This window comes from Dendrobates tinctorius, unplaced genomic scaffold, assembly GCF_039654945.1.
Source record: "Dendrobates tinctorius isolate UK_male_01 unplaced genomic scaffold, ASM3965494v1 ptg000127l, whole genome shotgun sequence".
Classification (NCBI taxonomy): Eukaryota; Metazoa; Chordata; class Amphibia; order Anura; family Dendrobatidae; genus Dendrobates; species Dendrobates tinctorius.
Genome location: NW_027361795.1, coordinates 9,334,305 through 9,356,912, shown reverse-complemented (window position 1 = coordinate 9,356,912; position 22,608 = coordinate 9,334,305). Strand labels below are relative to the sequence as shown.

Genomic DNA, 22,608 nt, shown 5'->3' with positions numbered 1-22,608 from the left:
CCCTTTGTAACCAGTTCTCGACGGGCAAAGAACTTTGCAAAGTCCATGGTGGCTCGATCAGTGCTGGCATGAGCCGGTGTGTTATAGTCATGTCTAGTGTGTTGTGTATCACCATACCTGTAAGACGCTTCTGACTCTGGATAGTCTGAGCAGTACCTTCTCGGTGAAGAAGGTGGCTCTTTAAGGTGGGATGGGAGCTGTACCTTCATTTCAGTGGAACGGTAGCTGTGGTCAACATCTCTGTGCTGGACGTCTCCTCACCTATGGTAGTGAAGCTTGGGGTTGGATTGCTGGTAATCGGCACAGGCTGATCGATATGATGTTCCACGGCTGTCATCTACTCTGGAATGTTGATGGATGTATTCTGCAATGCTTTGCGCTGGAACTTGCTGCTCTAGATCTGGTCCGAGAATGTTGCTGCGTCTCTCATAATCAAGAACTTTCATAGCTTCAAATACTCAGCAGCTGCAATAGCTAAAGCAGTCTCTTTGTCTGCCGCAAGTCTTTCTAGAGACACTCGCAGGGGCGTACTCTCCGCATCTTGCTCTGCCTGCAAACGTGCAGCTTTTGCTTATCTCTCTGCCTGCAAATGTATGGTTTCGGCATGCAGGCATGCAATTTCCACCTCTTGATCTGCTTGTCTCAGCTTGACTGCATCACTTGTTCGGCGAAGGAGGATCTTGCTTTGGCCGCTTCGGCTTCAGCATGAGCGACAGCAGTGAGCTCTGCTATTGATGACTTGCTAGAACTTGCTTGTGACCTTGGTTTGAGTGAGGATGTGCTGTTTCGAGATATTGTGTGCTTAGCTGCGTACTGCTGAGTGTATTAGCGGGAAACTGAGTCTATGTATGGTGGGATTCCGCGTGGCAGAATAATATAGCACTTCTTGGCAGGCTGCAATAACATTCTGAGGCTGTATGGCAGCTGCTGTGATACCCATATGCAGAGCAGTGTGGGTGTTAGCGGTCCCATACAGTCTGATCAATTGCAGCCTGTGACCGGCTGACAGTTTCACAAAAGGCAGCTAATCTGTTCTTACTGGGCCCTGGACTCTTGTCCCCTGCGGCTGTATGGTGGCTGCTGTAGTACCCATTTGCGGAGCGGTTTGGGTGATAGCGGTACCTTACAGCCTGTGTAATCACCGCGTGCAACCAGCGGTTCCGTTTTTACTGTTCTGCCTTCTTCCACGTATGACGCTGTGTGGATTCCAGCATACGGCTAAACCTTTCATCCACATCCAGTAACAAGACTGTATAGGTGCTTAATGTCTATGTTTATTGGGATGATATGTACAACAATGGGAGATAACAGATGGTATAGTAGATGAAACTGGTGGACACAGCAGTAGATGAGATCAGGGGTTGTTGTGCAAAGTTGTGGATGATGTCAGAGATTGTTGTACACAGTTATGCGTTATGATTGGGTCACCGAGGAGGAAAACAAGACCAAGCTAAGCCACAGAAAAGCAGAGAGGTTGGTAACTAAGTCGATTGCAGACCCCTGATCCCATCCACACAACTAGCAGTAGCCGTGGAACGTACCTACGATGATTCTAGATGCCTCGACACAGCTGGAGAACTAAATAAGCCTAAAGCAAGAAAGGGGAAATATAAACTGCCCCAGAGCAGACCCCAAAAGAATAGATAGCCCTCAAACATATATTGTCGGTGAGACAAGATGAAAACACAAACGCAGGTAGGAAAATAGGCTGAGCAAATGATGGGGCCCACACTAACTAGACAGGACAGGAAAGGAAACACACTGTCTGCAATCACGCAAAAAACCCTGCAAAAAATGTCCAACACGTCAGATAGAAAAATACTGAAGTCACTAGACTTCGCCCACTATATCAGTACTCTGGCATATTCTGAATGCAGAGCAAAAAAGAGGCCAATCTAATAAGGGACAAAAACAAACTGGCACAAGCAGTAACATAAGTATGGAAATTCAGCACAGCCCCAGCCGGGGCTGGCTGACCACACAAAACTGAATAGACAAAACCAAATCAAATGTGAACAATAGTAAAGAACACTTAGCTTGAACATGCAGGGACTGAGCTGGAAACTAAGACCTCAGGAGACAGGAGAAAATCACCAGCAGGGATAGAGGGAGTCGGCTGTCTTAAATCCAGTCAAAAACTCCAGATGTCCAATCGTCCTCCTCATTATCAGGTGGCAGGCCTCTGTTAATTAGATCAGCTCCATTACCTCCTGTAACCACCAGAGGGAGCCCGGAAAGAGAACTCGCGACCCCTCTGTCAATACAACCATCTCCACTACCTTCACTAGCAACCAGAGGTAGGCCAGAAAGTGAATTCACAACAGTTATGGATGATTCAGAAAAAACTATAAGAAACAGATAATACAGTATGTCAGTGCTGGCAGACAATATCACAGCAATACAGGGTACTATCACAACAGTAGCAATGATACAGAGCGCTGTTATATTGGTAGCATGCATTACACAGAGGCTGAGCAATACAACATACACAGCAGTAAAAGAGAAAGAAAACAACTTATGGCTGCCAGCCTTGCATTCACTGAACAGAGGATGCATATAACTAACATGCATTGTAATAGCATTATAGGAGCTGAACATGCATTACAAATATCAAGGGGGCTGCATTATAGCTGCTAACAGATGCATAGCACATAACTGCATTAAACCTTACCGGAATCCTCTTGATATAAGCAGTGGTTTTGCAGGGAGCTGAGCACATGTGAGCTCCTTAGAGATCCAGCAGAAATGGTTACATGTTGTTGACCAGGGAAGGAAGAAGGGGCAGTTCTGAACAGAATAACCATTTAGGGGAAAAGATTCCAAACACATGAATAGGAAATAGGAGGGCAACTATGACATCTAATGGCCATAGCTGGAACAGCACTTAAGAAATGTCTTGCTGCACAGAATGGGCAGAACAACGACAACTCTCTGGTTCTTCTTCACAACACTTTTCTTTCTCCATCCAGGAGGACTCTGAAGGCGTACCAAGTTGTTGTTTGTGGGCAAAGTCTTATCCTTCTGTATTTCTTCATCGTTCTCCTGTGTAAGAGCCTGGTACAGGTTCCTGAGCAGTATGGTTGCTGACTGCTTCTTGATCCTTCTGCTTCTCTGGGTCACATGCTTCAATTCCTGTTTCTTCAGGTGCACTTTGAATTTCTTCTCGTTCTGTAACATGAAGAGATAATTATGCTCTGTCTAAGAACTCTTCACCTTTCTTAACCCCTTTCTGACATCAGACATACTATCCCGTCCGTGGGACCCGGGCACCTATGCCCATGGACGGGATAGTACGTCTAGAGCGATCAGCGGCACCCACATGGTGAGCGCCGCTGATCGCGGCCGGGTGTCAGCTGATTATCACAGCTGACACCCGGCACCATGTGTCAGTGGCGGTCACGGACCGCCCCCGATACGTTAACCCCTTGAACACCATGATCAAACACGATCGCATTGTACCAGTGGTTAAAGGGAAGCAACGGCAGGGATGGGGCTCCCTCCGTGCTTCCCTGAGCCCCCACAGCAGCGCAATGTGCGGTGCTGCTGCGGGGGGCTCTTTCCCTGCAGGTCCCCGGATCCAAGATGGCGACGGGGACCTTCAGGGGCCTGCAGGGAGCTGGCTTCCTTAGTGCCTGCAAAGCGCAGGCACGAGGAAGCCTTCTTCAATGCCTGCGACAGATCGCTGATCTGTCACAGTGATCTGTAATGTGACAGATCAGTGATCTGTCACAGGACAGTGATGTCCCCCCAGGGGCAAGCTAATAAAGTTTAAAAAAAAAAAGAGTAAAAATAATTTTTTAAAAAAAATCGCAAAATAAATAAAAAAAAATATTCCTTAATAAATTCATTTTTTGGAAATAAAAAAAAAAAACAATAAAAGTACACATATTTGCTATCGACGCGTCCATAATGACCTGCCCTTTAAAACTGTCCCATTAGTTAACCCCTTTAGCGAACCCCTTAAAAAATAAAAAACGAAGCAAAAAATAATGATTTATTATCATACCGCGGAGCAAAATGTGCAATAACGCGCGATCAAAAAGACGCATATAAATATCCATGGTACCGCTGAAAACGTCATCTTGTCTCACAAAAAATGAGCTGCAACACAGCATCATCAGATAAAAAATAAAAAAGTTATAGCTCGCAGAATAAAGCGATGCAAAAATAATTATTTTTTATATAAAATTGATTTTACTGCATAAAAGCGTCAAAACATAAAAAAATAACATAAATGAGGTATCGCTGTAACCGTACTGACCCGAAGAATAAAACCGCTTTATCAATTTTACCACATGCAGAACAGTGTAAACGCACCCCCCAAAAGAAATTCATGAAACGCTGGTTTTTGTTCATTCTGCGTCCCAAAAATCGGCATAAAAAGCGATCAAAAAAGTCACGTGCCCGAACATGATGCCAATAAAAACATCAGCTCATCCCGCAAAAATAAGACCTCACATGACTCAGTGGGTCAAAATACGGAAAAATTATAGCTCTCAATATGTGGTGATGCAAAAACTATTTTTACAATAAAAAGCATCTTTTAGCGCATGACAGCTGCCAAAAATAAAAACCGCCATAAATAGTAAATCAAACCCCCCGCTATCACCCCCTTAGTTAGGGAAAAATAGTAAAATTAAAAAAAAATGTATTTATTTCCATTTTCCCATTAGAGCTAGGGCTAGGGTTACGGCTAGGGTTACAGCTAGGGCTGAGATTAGGGTTAGGGGTGTGTTGGGGTTAGGGTTGGAGTTAGAATTGGGGGGTTTCCACTGTTTGGGCACATCAGGTGCTCTCCAAATGCAACATGGCGTCTGATCTCAATTCCAGCCAATTCTGCGCTGAAAAAGTTAAATGGTGCTCCTTCCCTTCCAAGCTCTGCCATGCACCCAAACAGTGTTTTACCCCCACATATGGGGTATCAGCCTACTCAGGACAAATTGCAAAACAACTTTTGGGGTCCTATTTCTCCTGTTACCCTTAGGAAAATAAAAAATTGGGGGCAAAAATATCATTTTTGTGGGAAAAAAATATGATTTTTTTATTTTCATGCCCGGGCATTATAAACTTCTGTGAAGACCTTAGGGGTTCAAAGTGCTCACCACACATCTAGATAAGTTCCTTAGGGGGTCACGTTTCCAAAATGGTGTCATTTGTGGGGGGTTTCCACTGTTTAAGTACATCAGGGGCTCTCCAAAGGCAACATGACACCCGCAGACCATTCCATCAAAGTCTGCATTCCAAAACGTCACTACTTCCCTTCCGAGCCCCCACGTGTGCCCATACAGTAGTTTTCTCCCACATATGGGGTATCAGTGTACTCAGGACAAATTGGACAACAAATTTTTTGGGTCCATTTTCTCCTGGTACCCTTGAGAAAATAAAAAAATGGGGACTAAATGACCATGTTTGTGGAAAAAATACGATTTTTTTATTTTCGCGCCCGGGCGTTATAAACTTCTGTGAAGCACTGAGGGAGTTCAAAGTGCTCACTACACATCTAGATAAGTTCCTTAGGGGGTCTACTTTCCAAAATGGGGTCACTTGTGGGGGGGATTCCACTGTTTAGGTACATCAGGGGCTTTCCAAACGCGACATGGTGTTCGATCTCAATTCCAGCCAAAAAAGTCAAATGGCGCTGCTTTCCTTCCTAGCTCTGTCATGCGCCCAAATAGTGGTTTACCTCCACATATGGGGTATTAGCGTACTCAGGACAAATTGCACAATAAATTTTAGGGTCCTGTTACCCTTGGGAAAGTAAGAATTGAGGGTGAAAAGATAATTTTTGTGGAAAAAATATCATTTTATAATTGTACGGCTGTACGTTATAAACTTCTGTGAAGCCCTTGGGGGTTCAAAGTTCTCATCAAACATCTAGATAAGTTACTTGGGGGGTCTAGGAAAGATGTATATCTTTGTACCGTGTTAGCCAGTAGATAGAAAAATATTCAGGATTGAGAGTCCTCAGTAGTTGATACCTTTTAATGGCTAACTGAAAAGATGGTAATACATTGCAAGCTTTCGAGACTACTCAGGTCTCTTCATCAGGCTAGACTAATACAAAATCTGAAGTCACATATTTATGCACAATACAGCCTAGAAAAAATGCAATAGATAAGACAAGTGACGTGAAGCAGAACTATCAATATGGGAGAGGGAGAAACATAAATATAAACATTGGACCAGTTCATAGATAAGGAGTCTGGATGTTTTATGGTCCTCTGATTGGGGTCTAGTTCTGTGTTGCCCTGCAAGGTTTTAAAAGGAAATTCCTTAATTGATGTAAAAAGACATAAATCCATGCGACACATTCATTCCAGCACTGAGAGTGTCAAAGTTCGTCATAAATTTGTACTCCCAAATGGGGGGTCTAGTTTCCAAAATGGTGTAATTTGTGGGGGGTTGCCACTGTTTTGGTACATCAGGGGCTTTCCAAACGCGACATGGTGTCCAATCTCAATTCCAGCCAAAAAAGTCAAATGGCGCTGCTCCCTTCCGAGCTCTGCCATGCGCCCAAATAGTCGTTTACACCCACATATGGGGTACCAGCATACTCAGGACAAATTGCACAATAACTTTTAGGGTCCTGTTACCCTTGGGAAAATAAAAACTGTACGTTATAAACTTCTGTGAAGCCCTTGTGGGTTCAAAGTTCTCACCACATATCTAGATAAGTTCCTTGAGGGGTCTAGTTTCCAAAATGGGGTCACTTGTGGGCGGTTTCCACTATTTAGGTACATCAGGGGCTCTCCAAACGTGGCATGGCGTCCGATCAGAATTGCAGCCAATTTTGCATTGAAAAAGTCAAACGGCGCTCCTTCCCTTCTGAGCTCTGCCATGCGCCGAAACAGTGGTTCCCCCCCACATATCAGGTATCAGCGTACTCAGGACAAATTGCACAATAACTTTTGCAATCCAATTTCTCCTTTTACCCTTGGTAAAATAAAAAAAAATGAACCTGAATTATTTTTTTGTGAAAAAAAAGTTAAATGTTCATTTTTTTTAAATATTCAAAAAATTCCTGTGAAGCACCTAAAGGGTTAATAAACTTCTTGAATGTGGTTTTGAGCACCTTGAGGGGTGCAGTTTTTAGAATGGTGTCACTTTTGGGTATTTTCTATCATATAGACCCCTCAAAGTGTCTTCAAATGTGATGTGGTCCCTAAAAAAATGGTGTTGTAAAAATGAGAAATCGCTGGTCAACTTTTAACCCTTATAACTTCCTAACAAAAAAAAATTTTGGTTTCAAAATTGTGCTGATGTAAAGTAAACATGTGGGAAATGTTACTTATTAAGTTTTTTGTGTGCCGTATGTCTGTGATTTAAGGGCATAAAAATTCAAAGTTGGACAATTGTGAAATTTTCAAAATTTTTGCCAAATTTCTGTTTTTTTCACAAATAAACGTAAGTTATATGAATGAAATTTTACCACTATCATGAAGTACAATATGTCTCGAGAAAAACAATGTCAGAATCACCAGGATCCATGGAAGCGTTTCAGAGTTATTACCTCATAAAGGGACAGTGGTCAGAATTGTAAAAATTGGCCCGGTCAAGAACATGCAAACCACCCTTGGGGGTGAAGGGGTTAATTATTTTCAATGTAGGTAACCTCTCATCTAGATTTTGAAACTTTTCCTCCAATAGGGACACAAGCTTGCTTTTCTGGCATGTGAAGTTTGGCTTTTCCACTGGTAAGTCTCTGAACATGTAGCAAGAAATACAGCTCACCAAATGGCTCCTAGCCTCTTCCATGTTCTTCTTGTTAAAGAGATATCAAAGCGGTGAAAAATGTGCCAAAATTTGCACGCCTAGCGGTGCACGGTTTAGCGATGTCCTCTTTTAAGGTGCAACAGCCAAAATCCAGTGTTCTTTTAGCTCATGGAGACACTTCACTTATCCCAGAAGGCACTGGGAATGTGCAAATTCTCTCCTCAGAACTCTTCCCCTGTACATAAGCTTGATGTACAAACATGCTATGGCTGCTCAGCTAGTAACTATCTGAACATGCTTAGTAATTTATAGTCCCCATCAAATACAGGAATCCTATATCATAGTTTTGGTCTTTAGTACAATCAATCCCAAGACCACAAGAAAAAAGTAAAAAGCATGCCCAGAAAAGACCATAATAGGTTACTTATCTGAATCCAGTCCCAAAAGCATCATTCTATTCTTTATTGCTTGAGGGAGAGCTTCTAGACTAGGCATGGCATATTACATACAGGTATCAGAAATTTTTTTTTTTTTTTTTTAAATGGCCTTGGGTTTTCTTTATGGTGGTTCAACTGACGTTAAATCTGCCTAGGGGTCACCATTCCCCGCTTCCCTAGTGTTGGGCCCCCCTTCCCTTTATCCCTTTGTGTTGCACTTAGTCTGTCCTACACTGTGGGTGACAGTTTCAGTAGGCTCCACAATCATGAGGAAGTCTGCTGACTTGACAGATGTCCAGAAGGCAGTCATTGACAAACTTCACCAGGAGGGTAAGCCACAAAAGGTCATTGATAAAGAAGCTGGCTGTTCAGAGTGCTGTATCCAAGCATATTAATGGAAGGTTGAGTGGAAGGAAAAAGTGTAGTAGAAAAAGGTGTACAATCAACTGGATAACCGCAGCCTTGAAAGCATTGTTAAGAAAAGGCCATTCAAAAATTTGGGGGAGGTTCACAAGGAATGGACTGCTGCTGGAGTCATTGCTTCAAGAGCCACCACACCAGGTACAGACTGAGGCTGAAATTCAGCCCTGGCATTTGAAATCACACAGGCCCATGCTGTTGCCGTCCCCAAGCACCAAATGAGATATATTATTTTGAATATTACCCTGGATAGAGGAAAGCAAGCTTTACTACAAGACCAATATTTCTAATGATACCTGTGGCCTGCTGGGGTAAGTGATGGACTCAGCAACTTTGTACTCCGTCACAACTCTTAACAGTATGGGTCTTGAGAACACCGATTCTGCTAACAACAAAGCAGACAAGGCAGCCCACAAACAGACAGACCATTCTGGCATTTGCCAGAATTGCCAAAGGCCAGTCCGTCCCTGCACCACACATAGACATATCCAGGACATGGGCTACAAGTGTCGCATTCCTTGTGTCAGGCCAATCATGACCAATAGACAACGCCAGAAGCATCTTATCTGGGACAAGGAGAAAATGAACTGAACTATTGCTCAGTGGTCCAAGGTGTTATTTTCAGATCAAAGTAAATTTTGCCTTTCATTTGGAAATCAAGGTCCTAGAGTCTGTAGGAAGAGTGGAGAGGCACGCAATCCAAACTGCTTGAGGTCTAGTGTGAAGTTTCCATAATCAGTGATGGTTTGGGAAGCCATGTCATCTGCTGGTTTAGGTCCACTGTGTTTTATCAAGACCAAAGTTAGCGCAGCTGTCTACCAGGAAATTTTAGAGCTCTTCATGCTTCCCTCTTCTGTCAAGCTTTTTGGAGATGGAAATGTCATTCTCCAGCAGAACTTGACACCTGTCCACACTGCCAAAAGTACCAATACCTGGTTTAAAAACAACAGTATCACTGTGCTTGATTGGCCAGAAAACTCGCCTGACCTTAGCCCCATAGAGAATCTATGGGGTATTGTTGAGAGGAAGATGAGAGACATCAGACCCAACTATGCAGATGTGTTGAAGGCTGCTATCAAAGCAACCTGGGCTTCCATAACACCTCAGCAGTATCACAGGCTGATCGCCTCCATGCCACACCACATTGATGCAGTAATTGATGCAAAAGGAGCCCCAACCAAGTATTGAGTGCATTTACTGAACATACATTTCGGTAGGCCAACATTTCAGATTTTAAAATAATTTTTCAAGCTGGTGTTATAAAGTACTGTATTCTAATATACTGAGATAATGACGTTTGGGTTTTCATTGGCTGTAAGCCATAATCATCAACATTAACAGAAATAAACACTTGAAATAGATCAGTTTGTAATGACTCTTTATGATATATGAATTTCACTTTTTGTATTGAAGAACTGAAATAAATTAACTTTTTGATGATATTCTAATTTTGTGAGAAGCACTTGTATATTCGTAAACATGCAGCCCGATACTTCAACAAACCTTTTCAACTGTTCTTAATTAATTCATTATCTCTTATTTCTCTTTGTTGTTAACATTTCAATACCAGTGTTACTTGAAGATGAGGAAGAAATGTTCCGAAACGCGTGTCGACGTTGGCAGGGGACCACGTGGGTCTTTATTCTACTTACCTGGAATGTCTATTACATCACTCTGTATCCATGATTGCTAAATTTTGCTACTACGTGACTTAATGATGCCTATTTAGGATTTAGTGATACTATTTTACCTATCATTATTCCTATGTACTCAATCTCTTTGTATATGAGTAACAGTATGTATGTATTTAATCACACTGTTGAATGAGTTCATGGTATTGCAATTTCTATATATGTCATGGACACATTATTTGATGTGCTCCAGGATTCTAATGTTTCTCCATCTGCCCTGTATGTGAGTGTTGGTGTGGTCTGGCACTTTTAAGCCCTGTTTTTTGCTACTTTTTGGACTACTTACTGCTTTTTCTGGTGGGTTTTTTTTTCTTGTTGAGGTTTGTAGTGTGTCCTGTATTGTCCAGTTGTTTGAGTTATAGGTGATTTTTCTGTACAGTGAATTTAAATTACTGTTATGATAACTTCTAACCTTCACTCCATGAGCGTTATGTGTTCCATTTACTATTTTTAGGGCAGATGGACAAACAGGAGAATCCTGGAGTACATCAAATAGAGAAATAAGAGATAATGACTTAATTAAGAACAGTTGCAAAGGTTTGTTGAAGTATAGGGCTGCATGTTTACGAATAAACAAGTGCTTCTCACAAAATTAGAATATCATCAAAAAGTTAATTTATTTCAGTTCTTCAATACAAAAAGTGAAATTCATATATCATAAAGAGTCATTACAAACTGATCTATTTCACTTTGAAAAAGAGTTATCACTGTTATATCTTTCTACAGGGCATGATATTTTTAATTTATAATTTCCATTGTACACGTTAAAGGGATGTGTTGTGAACTCTCTTAATCCGACTTTTGAGGCAAGGCTCCCTCTGGTGGATACTGCTGGTAGTGGAGCTGGTCAACATGATGTTAACCGAACAGCTGCAGAAGATAATTGGAGGAGTGGGGGTAGTGACTGGGACTACATAAGCGAGCAGACTTCTCTCAGTGGCTGCCAGTGATACTCCTTTCTTTGCTTATTGAGGATTTCTGTCTCCTGCCTGATCCTGCATTTTTCAGCTAAGTGTTACTTGCTAAACCCTTTGCATCTGATTTTGCCTTGCTGTCAGGGGTCAGCTTGCTCCCCCAGGGGCTGCTGGTTCCTGCCCTGTATTTTTGTATCTTGTGTTTGTTTGCTCAGTCCCCTGCTGTATTAGCCTGTTGGTAGCCGCCAGTTCACACCTGAGTGCTGATATAGTGGGGGCGAGGTTTGTGTAAACCTCAGTATTTTTGTACATCAGTCGTCTTGGAATTGTTAGGGTTTTTGCGTGATTGCAGACAGTGCCTTTTCTGTCCTGTCCTGTCTAGACAGTGTGGGGCCCCATCATTTGCTCAGTCTATTTTCTGTCTGTGTTGGTGCTTCATCTTGTCTCACCGACAATATATGTTTGGGGGCTGTCTATTCCTTTGGGGATCTGCTCCGGGGCAGTGTAGATTTCACCTTTCTGTCTTTAGGCTTAGTTAGTCCTCCGGCTTTGACGAGGCATCTAGGGCAACGTAGGAATGCTCCACGGCTACTGCTAGTTGTGTTGTTAAGATCAGGGGTCTGCAATCCGCTGAGCGACCAACCTCTCTGGTGTTCTGGTGGCATAGCCTATTGCGCTCTCTTCCTCGGTGACCCATTCATAATAGTGATGTAAACTTACCAAACTGGAATGCATTTTAAGGCATAACTTGGGTTGCAAGATGTAGCATGGAGAATAGAGCTTTTTGCTGTAGTCTTACATAAAATACGCTCAGAGTTAAGTCCAGGAAGACAATCTCATGGGTGTCACAATAAAAAATAAATTGGAGAACCACAGATTTAGCATTATAATATGAAATTAAGTCTAGTATGGTCGCTACATCATCTTACCCACTCAAATAATAAGGGGGTTCTGTATGTAGCGACTATACCAGGCAACAATGCCCAAATTTATTTTATTTCTACATTGGACTGAGTGAAAAATGCAATGGAGCAAAATGCAACAAGTTAAAATGAGACGCAAGCCTCTGCCTATATGTGTGTGAGCTGGAGAAGATTTGAGTTATAATTTTTTTTATTAAATTATAGTAAGTTTGTTGGGACATGGGACATCTTTTAAAAAGAACAAAATATGCCTGGAGCAGGATAACAACAAAGAAAGTCAAACATGTCAAAAAAATTGTATATTTAAATGTGAGAGATTTACCCAGTAGAATTCTGATTCCAAAAAAAAGTGCCCCCTTAGTGATAAAATACAGTTTTATATTAAGAGATGGCTCTTTTTAAGCTGCTAAGTATGAATTTTAAGAGTATTACCGGAAAGTTACCTACTCTGGGTAAATTACTATTAACCAGCCTGTCTAATGATTAATTACTAAGCAATAAATAGGTGATGGTTTTTGAAAAAAAACCCAAAAAACTGAATAAGGCTATCTCCACATGTTGCGTTTTTGCTGCATTTTAAAATTCAAATTCAATTAAAAGCTGCATTTGACAGCACCAGCAAAAGCGATGAGATTTCATATATCTCATGCACACACATTGGTTTATTTCCAGACTGAATTAAAAACTGCTGTGTTTATGAAGACTGCAGCATGTCACTTATTTCAGTGTTTTTGCAAAGTTTTTACACCCTTAGAAAGCAATGAGTAAGTGCAAAAATGCAGCAAAATTGGAGGAATCATGTATAGCTGCATTTTTGGTGCAGAAAACACAGGAAAAACAGGCACAAAACTGTATCACCATGCAGAAGAGACAAATGTACCTGAAAAATGTAGCAAAAAAAATGCAGCAAAATTGTGGTGAAAAATGAGTCAAAACCTGCTTTTTTTAGCTGCTTCTTTACTGGCAAGAGTGTAGGTTTTGCCTGCAGAACAAAGCGCAGCAAAAATGCAATGTGTAAACATAGCAAGTAATGACAATCGTGAGGTCAGTGGATAAATAGTAGAGATGCTCACCTTTTCAGATTGTGCCAAGTGAGCTCAACTCCAGGGAGTGCTTTAAAGTTAAAAACATGACGCAGCCACTGTCCTTGTCCCACAGCCGGGTGTTGTCAGATGGAGCCAGGAGGTGATGATCCAAGAAATATCATGTCAGTGGATCGAGGTAGAAAAACCTTACAGACAGATCCTGGGTCAAGGTGAATAAGAACCTTCTTTATTGGGTATTCTCAGAAACATAACTCATTTCAGGGCTCATAGGCCACTTAATCAAGTGATATCTCTTTACTGTGACTTTTCCTCAGTAGACTATTAGATATAAATGCTAATAATGTATCAGTGTTACATTACTACTGGGTTCATGAGGAGAACCTCATGTCTAAAAGTCCAGGGCATTGACCAAGTTAAATCCATCACTTTCTTATTGTACTTTGTCTAAATATGTATCTGTTGCTTCTTATCAAGTTTGGAACTGATGTAGCCAACATGATATGGAAGTGATAATGGATTGTCTTTGTTGATGGATTTGAAAGGAATTAATATACTGTAGTTTGAAAGTTATTTTCTACATGGAGGCTGAAAGTTGTCTTTGCCTGTGATCAATTGCAGCCGGAAGGTGAGCAGGCTTTGTTGAAAATTTGTGGCAACATAAGGTTGCCTATAATTACTCATAAATTTCACATACATCTCATAGATCCATACTAACTGAAAACAGTGGAAATGGTAGAACGTTACGAAGAGGAGACTTTTTAAAGACGCATTTTCTTTTGATAGTGTGGGGAGGAGGACTCCCAGACAGTGAATGGGCAGGTACCCAGGGGACCGCCATCAGGGTTCCTGAGGGAACGATACTGGGAGGACAGTAAAAGGAAAGACATGACTGAAGTTGTCAGGGAAACAGGGGGCGGGGCAAGTTTAAAGAGAGCAGGGGGCGCGCTGGCGTGGCAGTTGACAGAGAGCCGGACAACAGACAGGGAGCCGTGTGAGACAGAGAGAACCAAGGGAGCGGACGGTGTGTTGTGGAGGGACCAACAGGGGCCTGTGAAAGGAAAGATGCGGACTCACCGACATGTGAGACTTGAGAGCCAGTCACTGGCGGCCGCTCCCCTCATACGGTCGCATACAGCCGCCCCCGCTGTTTCCCGCCCTGTTGTGGCAAGTCCACGACCTCTACTGACCGCTGCGACGACAGACCATTCCTTTTCAGCGGTCAGGACACTGCCCACCCTGCCTTCTCCCTCAGCTGCAGCCCTGTCATCACCGGGCCCAGGAGGCGCCACCTCGCTACAGGCGGCAGGAGATTCCCCCATCCGATTTGCTAAGGGGCCCCGAGCAGAGGTTGGTGAACGGTTATATTTAGAGACTGCGTCATAACTCCGCGGTGGGACGAGAGCCGCAAGGAGATGCCTGTTGCGCCCCACCGGCATCGTTTCTTCACGGCCTGTTGCGCCCCACCAGCATCGTTTCTTCAGGGCCTGTTGCGCCCCACCGGCATCGTTTCTTCAGGGCCTGTTGCGCCCCACCGGCATCGTTTCTTCAGGGCCTGTTGCGCCCCACCGGCATCGTTTCTTCAGGGCCTGTTGCGCCCCACCGGCATCGCTTCTTCAGGGCCTGTTGCGCCCTACCGGCATTGTTTCTTCAGGGCCTGTTGCGCCCCACCGGCATCGTTTCTTCAGGGCCTGTTGCGCCCCACCGGCATCGTTTCTTCAGGGCCTGTTGCGCCCCACCAGCATCGTTTCTTCAGGGTCTGTTGCGCCCCACCGGCATCGTTTCTTCAGGGCCTGCTGCGCCCCACCGGCATCATTTCTTCAGGGCCTGTTGTGCCCCACCGGCATTGTTTCTTCAGAGCCTGTTGCACCCCACCGGCATTGTTTCTTCAGAGCCTGTTGCACCCCACCGGCACCATTCCTTCAGGGCCTGTTGCACCCCACCGGCATTGTTACTTCAGGGCTTGTTGGGCCCCACCGGTATCATCTCTTCAGGGCCTGTCGAGCCCAGTTCCATCCCAGAATATCGAGGCGTCAAGGCAGCCGCATCAGCGACCCCCTACGCGGCCACGCTTGTGATCCTAACAGACCCCCTGGAAGGATAAGTTTAATATAGGAGATAAGGACCCGTAGTTTGGTCATACGTGGTCTATAGCACCCGGGCAAACCGGGTTAATCGCATTACAATAAGGAAGTGTTGTTAGGATTGTTGAGTCCCTGCGTGGACTAGTTTGTTGTTAACACTTTTGGTTTGCTCAATATAGCCCCAGCGGCTACAGTTTATAAAAGTTTATTCCACAAACCACACTCAGTCTCGTGTCTCATCACTGCATCCTGCGAACCTGCTGAACCCTACACATGGCGTAGTCGGCAGGATGCAGTCTCCGAGCGCAGACAGTGGTGCCCCAGATCAGGGTAGACCTGTAAACTCTACAAATGATGAGGGTCCCTGTACCAGCATATCATTGGGGGCCATGCTGAACAACCTGCCTAGATTTTCTGGCTCCAATACTATGTTATGGAGCTGGATAGAGCGGATGCGGGGGCTCTTTCGGATGCACCCAATGACCCCTGATCTGGAGGCCGAGGTGGCACTCATGGCATTGGACGGGGAGGCGCGGAGGTCAGTGATGTTGAAACCTCCGGGGCACAGCAACACTTTTGAAAAAGTGTTACAGAGAGTAGAACAGACCCATGGGGACCCTACTAATGTGGGCGAGTTAAGAACCCATTTGTTTAGTTGGATGCAAATAGAGGGGGAGAAGATCACAGAGTATATGAATGTCCTTCAAGAATTGCATACGGCTATAGAAAGAAAGGACGGGGTAGGGGCAGGACCTGTTGACATTACCCTACGTGACCTACTGGTGACTGGTTTGCGAGATCCATTAGTCAAACAGGCACTGCGGGAACAGATCAGAATGAATCCCCGAATAGATTTTTCAGAGGTGGGGAGTCAGGCACGTCCTCGAGAGCAGGAGCAGGGGATGGCGGTCCCTGTGGGGAAAGTCTGAGGTGTGGAGGCCTCTGCGAGTGTAGTCGAGGAGCCTCAGTGGGTGGAAGAGATGAAGCAAGAGCTGAAAAGTATTAAGGGTGAGTTGGCCAAAGTAAAGAGAAGAACCGAGACCGGGACTGGACGACCTAGCTTTAACCCCGACTCTTGGGGATCACGCTCCCCGTGGGGTGTTCAGCCTACACAGGACCGGTGTTTTGAGTGTGGAGAACCAGGCCTCTTTGCCCGAGTGTGTCCGCAGAGTGGGAGATACCCACCCCGGCGGCCATTAAACTAAAGGGCTCTGGGCTGGGGGGACGCCGCTTGGAGCCGAAAACCACAACTAGGGGTGGTGGAAGTCCCGAAGATTTGGTAGCAAAATGTCCGGTGGTTTGGGCAGAAGTGGAGGGCCGGGCCGTCCGGGACCTGGTGGACAAGGGGTCACAAGTAACCACTATGCCCGCAACGTACTTTCAACAGAATTTCCCGGAAGCAGCAAGGCCTCAGTGGGGGCCCGTAATCAGACTAGTAGCTGCCAACCAACTGCCGGTCCCAGTTGCCGGAGTGGTGTGGGTGCAAGTGACGCTGTGCGGTAAATCCCTTGGTCGCAGAGGGGTGGTACTGACTCAAGGAGAAGCTGGTAAGCAACAACCCGTCACCCTAGGCATGAATGTTCTACGAGAGTCCGGCAACCTACTGCTCAATGACCCTACACAGAGGATACTGAAGCAGTGGGGTTCTCGCACAGCCCAGGGACAGGTGTTCCAGCAGCTGGTGCGGGGAGCACAGGTACATCAGGACCGCCAGGAAGGCAAGGCTCTGGGTAAGGTCATCACGCCAGCGACTCCCCTGCTTGTGTTACCTCCTGGACAGACTGTGGTGGCCCTGCCCATTCAAGCCCCGATACCCTTGGAGGGCGTGGAGGTGCAGGTGGAGCCGTGTCACTCGGAGCGCTTACCTCCTGGCATACTGGTGGCCCGTTCCCTGGCTACCATGCAAAAAAGAGCCGTCCTGGTACGCTGTATTAACCTTGAAGACCGAGACACCGTTCTGAAAGCACAGATTGTACTGGCCAAACTAGTAAGGCCTTTAGAAGAAGTGCTGCCAGCTCCGGCAGTTCAATTACGAGTACACCCTGAGGATCCTTGGGAAGTAACAATACGAACCTTACAGGCCCATGAAGTCTCGGCACAAGAGAAGGGCTGAAATATTTTGGAGCAGATGCAAGCTTCCTGGATTAACTGCGGCCCAACTCTCACAGATAAAAACAATGCTGGGACAGTACCATGAAGTATTTGCTAGTCATGAGGACGATTTTGGGTGTACCACCGCCATCACTCATGAAATCCCCACAGCAGGAGCGGCCCCTATCCGGGAACGATATTGACAGATTCCGCCACAACTCTATTAAGAGATGAAAACTTTGCTGGCCCAAATGCTGCGAAAAGGGGTGATATGGGTAAGTCAAAGCCCCTGGGCGGCCCCAATCGTGTTGGTCCAGAAGAAAGATGGTACACTACGATTCTGTGTGGATGATCGTAAACTGAATGCTTGCACTATTAAGGACTCATACCCGCTGCCCCGCATAGAAGAATCCCTGTCCGCCTTGGGGAAGGCAACATATTTTTCGACCCTGGACTTGGCCAATGGGTACTGGCAGGTGCCCATGTCAGAAGATAGGGCCAAGACGTCATTCATATTGCCCATGAGACTGATTGAGTTCAATCGGATGCCGTTTGGGCTGGCCAACGCCCCTGGGACCTTTCAGCGATTGATGGAGCGATGTCTGGGAGATCTCAATTTTGAGGCCACGTTGATCTACCTGGACGACATGATTGTCTATGTCGCCACCTTCAAGGACCACCTGAAGCGGTTGGGACAGGTGCTCAGCCGATTGCAAAAGTACAGGTTGAAGGTGAAGCCGCAGAAATGCCACCTATTTCACTCTCACATTGAGTATCTGGGTCATGTCATTAAGGCAGAGGGTGCGAGGCCATCCCGGGAGAAGGTTGCTGCTATCCTTGAATGGCCTACCCCCCGAGACGGTGAAAGATGTGCGGGCTTTTCTGGGGTTAGCCGGATATTACCGTCGCTTCGTAAAGAATTTTGCATGTCGAGCTCGAGCCCTGCATGACCTACTGAAGGGGGCTCCCGCTGGGGCCAATGGGCGAAAAATCCAGTGGCAACACCCTCAGGAAGAGCCTTTCCAAGACCTCAAGGCTGCACTCTTGGATGCCCCAGTGTTGGCTTATGCGGATTTCTCTCAGCCGTTCATCTTGCACACTGACTGGAGTCTTCAAGGGCTGGGGGCTGTGTTGTCATAGGTTCACGATGGCCAGGAGAGGGTGATCGCATATGGAAGTCGCTCACTTCATGACTCCGAGCGTAACCCAGAAAATTACAGCTCTTTTAAGCTCGAGCTCCTCGCAGTGGTGTGGGCTATGACGGAGAGATTCGCAGAGTACCTAGCGGGCTCCGAGGTGGTAGTGCGAGCTGACAACAACCCGCTGGCTCATATGGAAAATGCCAAATTGGGGGCTCTGTAACAACGATGGGTGGCCCGGATGGCGAAGTACAATTATAAGATTATCTACAAAAGAGGGGCTGAGAATGTCCATGCAGACGCCCTCTCCAGGATTCAACATACAACTCCAGGGCAGAATCGAGATGAAGAATTGGAAGGGGAGGAAATCCCGTTCGCTCTGACTGCTACCGTGCTCACAACTGGCAATAAAAAGATATCTTCATCTGAGACCTCAAAGGGCATACTGGAACAATCCCGGGATAAGTAGATACAGCAGCATCAAGAAGACGAAGAGGTTGGCCTTCTCAGGACATGGGTCGCCACTGGGCAATTACCCACTGACTCTCAACGGCAAAATTTACCTCAAGACCTGTTGCTTATGCTGCAACAATGGGAGAGGTTGGTTATCCGAAAGGGATTATTGTATCGTAAAATGACAACACAAACAACCTCGATGACGGTTTGGCAGGTGGTTACACCAGGAGCCCAACTTCACGTAGTTGCTCGGGAGGCTCACGAAAAAGGGGCCCATTTTGGAACAAAGAAAACTTTGCAATGGCTGCAACAGAAAGCTTACCACCCACGCTTGCCGGCTGTTGTGGACAAAATTTGCCGGACCTGCCGGTTGTGTGAATTAGCCAAACTACCCGCTCAGCGAGCTGCAACACAGACTATTGTGACCTCAGCGCCCCTTGAGCTCCTGACAGTGGATTATTTGACCATTGGGCCTGCATTTCAGGGATACGAACATTGTCTCGTTATGGCAGATCATTTCACTAAGCTCACTGTGGTCACCCCCACTCGGGATCAGACCGCAGAGTCAGCTGCCTTCGCAATTTGTAGAAACTTTATACAAGTATACGGCTGTCCTCAACGGATACATTTTGATCAGGGAGCATGTTTTTTGGGAAAAGTCATGTTAGAACTACATCACCTCTATGGAATTGACAAATCCAGGACCACACCGTATCACCTGCAAGGGAATGGGGTTTGTGAATGGTTTAATCGGACATTGATTCAGATGTTGCGCACTCTGGAGAGTGACAAGAAGGCACGTTGGCCTGAATATGTTTCCGAATTAGTTTGGGTCTATAACAATAGGGTACATCGAGTGACTGGCTATACCCCCTATTCCCTGTTGTTTGGGAGAGAAGATAAAGGGATCACGGAGGTGGAGTTATACTCCGAAGAACCTCAGCCCTGGACTGGGGTGTTGTCTTGGGTCCGAAATCATCGTCATCGGCTGCAAACTCTTCACCGAATTGTACACACCAAGCTCCGAGACTGGGAGCTCCCAGGGAAGAATACAACCCCGCCTCCTCACCTCCAAAGCGGGGACCGGGTGCTTGTGCTAGATCAACGCCCCCAAAACAAACTGGAGCCGCGTTGGGAAGAAAGTCCTTATCGGGTCTTACGCCGTCTCCATCCAGACGGACTGGTGTACGAAATACGACCTGAGGAGGATGAAACACTGCCCACTCGTGCTGTGCATCGTAATATGTTACGCCCATGTACTTCCTCCAACCCGAAGCAACCGGAGCCTACCCCGTCGACGTCCGAACCGTCTTCCGTATGTTGGGACCTAGATGACGACGAAGATTGTCTCCCAGGACCCGGAGGCCCTCCACGCAGTAATGAATCATCTGACACTGTTGTGGATTTTTGATTGATATAGATATATATCTCTGTGTGTGCTGAGGCCTGTCCTAATTAGACAGAGTCTTATTGAGCATTCAAAGGAAAAGAGGAAGCTACACTTGGTTAGCAACAACTCATTCCAGCAGAACTCTAGAAGCTTTAGTCACATTCATGGTTTTTTATCAGTTCGTACAGAAAGGAGTGGTTATTCATTAACATAAAGGCTTTACTTCTTATCTAATTGGTCAGTTTAAATGCATGAACATATATGGGCGTACGACCTAAGGTGACGTAAGAATCAGATGATATACTGCCCCTTGTATTCCAATGTCAGCAAGACTCCAGTATCGGCTTGGACCATCTGGCCTAAACTTCCTCTTCTGTGTGTCTGAGACAAATGTCACAAGACAATGCTATCATGAGATGACTGGGTAGCAGGTCAATTTCCACCAACTAGTTATAAGGTTCAAAACTGTACTTATGCATCTGTGTGCATACAGTGGGGCAAAAAAGTATTTAGTCAGTCAGCAATAGTGCAAGTTCCACCACTTAAAAAGATGAGAGGCGTCTGTAATTTACATCATAGGTAGACCTCAACTATGGGAGACAAACTGAGAAAAAAAAATCCAGAAAATCACATTGTCTGTTTTTTTTCATTTTATTTGCATATTATGGTGGAAAATAAGTATTTGGTCAGAAACAAGCAATCAAGATTTCTGGCTCTCACAGACCTGTAACTTCTTCTTTAAGAGTCTCCTCTTTCCTCCACTCATTACCTGTAGTAAGGGCACCTTTTTAAACTTGATATCAGTATAAAAAGACACCTGTGCACACCCTCAAACAGTCTGACTCCAAACTCCACTATGGTGAAGACCAAAGAGCTGTCAAAGGACACCAGAAACAAAATTGTAGCCCTGCACCAGGCTGGGAAGACTGAATCTGCAATAGCCAACCAGCTTGGAGTGAAGAAATCAACTGTGGGAGCAATAATTAGAAAATGGAAGACATACAAGACCACTGATAATCTCCCTCGATCTGGTGCTCCACGCAAAATCCCACCCCGTGAGGTCAGAATGATCACAAGAACGGTGAGCAAAAATCCCAGAACCACGCGGGGGGACCTAGTGAATGAACTGCAGAGAGCTGGGACCAATGTAACAAGGCCTACCATAAGTAACACACTACGCCACCATGGACTCGGATCCTGCAGTGCCAGACGTGTCCCACTGCTTAAGCCTGTACATGTCCGGGCCCGTCTGAAGTTTGCTAGAGAGCATTTGGATGATCCAGAGGAGTTTTGGGACAATGTCCTATGGTCTGATGAAACCAAACTGGAACTGTTTGGTAGAAACACAACTTGTCGTGTTTGGAGGAAAAAGAATACTGAGTTGCATCCATCAAACACCATACCTACTGTAAAGCATGGTGGTGGAAACATCATGCTTTGGGGCTGTTTCTCTGCAAAGGGGCCAGGACGACTGATCCGGGTACATGAAAGAATGAATGGGGCCATGTATCGTGAGATTTTGAGTGCAAACCTCCTTCCATCAGCAAGGGCATTGATGATGAAACGTGGCTGGGTCTTTCAACATGACAATGATCCAAAGCACACAGCCAGGGCAACGAAGGAGTGGCTTCGTAAGAAGCATTTCAAGGTCCTGGAGTGGCCTAGCCAGTCTCCAGATCTCAACCCTATAGAAAACCTTTGGAGGGAGTTGAAAGTCCGTGTTGCCAAGCGAAAAGCCAAAAACATCACTGCTCTAGAGGAGATCTGCATGGAGGAATGGGCCAACATACCAACAACAGTGTGTGGCAACCTTGTGAAGACTTACAGAAAACGTTTGACCTCTGTCATTGCCAACAAAGGATATATCACAAAGTATTGAGATGAAATTTTGTTTCTGACCAAATACTTATTTTCCACCATAATATGCAAATAAAATGAAAAAAAAACAGACAATGTGATTTTCTGGATTTTTTTTTCTCAGTTTGTCTCCCATAGTTGAGGTCTACCTATGATGTAAATTACAGACGCCTCTCATCTTTTTAAGTGGTGGAACTTGCACTATTGCTGACTGACTAAATACTTTTTTGCCCCACTGTATATATATGAGTATATGTGTATATAGCAGTATATAGCCTATAGCAGGCAAGTGAGATCTAAAAGAAATACATATACATATATATTTCCATAACACCACAATTAGCCCGCCCACACCAACCAGCCCACCGATGTCCACCACCCCAGACGACTCTACCCCAGACGCTCCGAGCAGTCAACAGCCAGCAAACCTCCAGAACGATATGAGCAAGA

At 45.2% G+C, this 22,608-nt stretch overlaps 1 long non-coding RNA gene across 1 annotated transcript in view; it reads right to left on the bottom strand.

The window, feature by feature from the left end:
• Nucleotides 1-1,256: 1,256 nt before the first annotated feature.
• Nucleotides 1,257-22,608, bottom strand: part of LOC141047485 (uncharacterized) — a 73,276-nt gene continuing 51,924 nt past the window's right edge. The window contains exon 2 of the long non-coding RNA XR_012219815.1: nucleotides 1,257-3,168. This is a non-coding gene — a long non-coding RNA (uncharacterized lncRNA). The remainder of the gene's footprint in view (nucleotides 3,169-22,608) is intronic.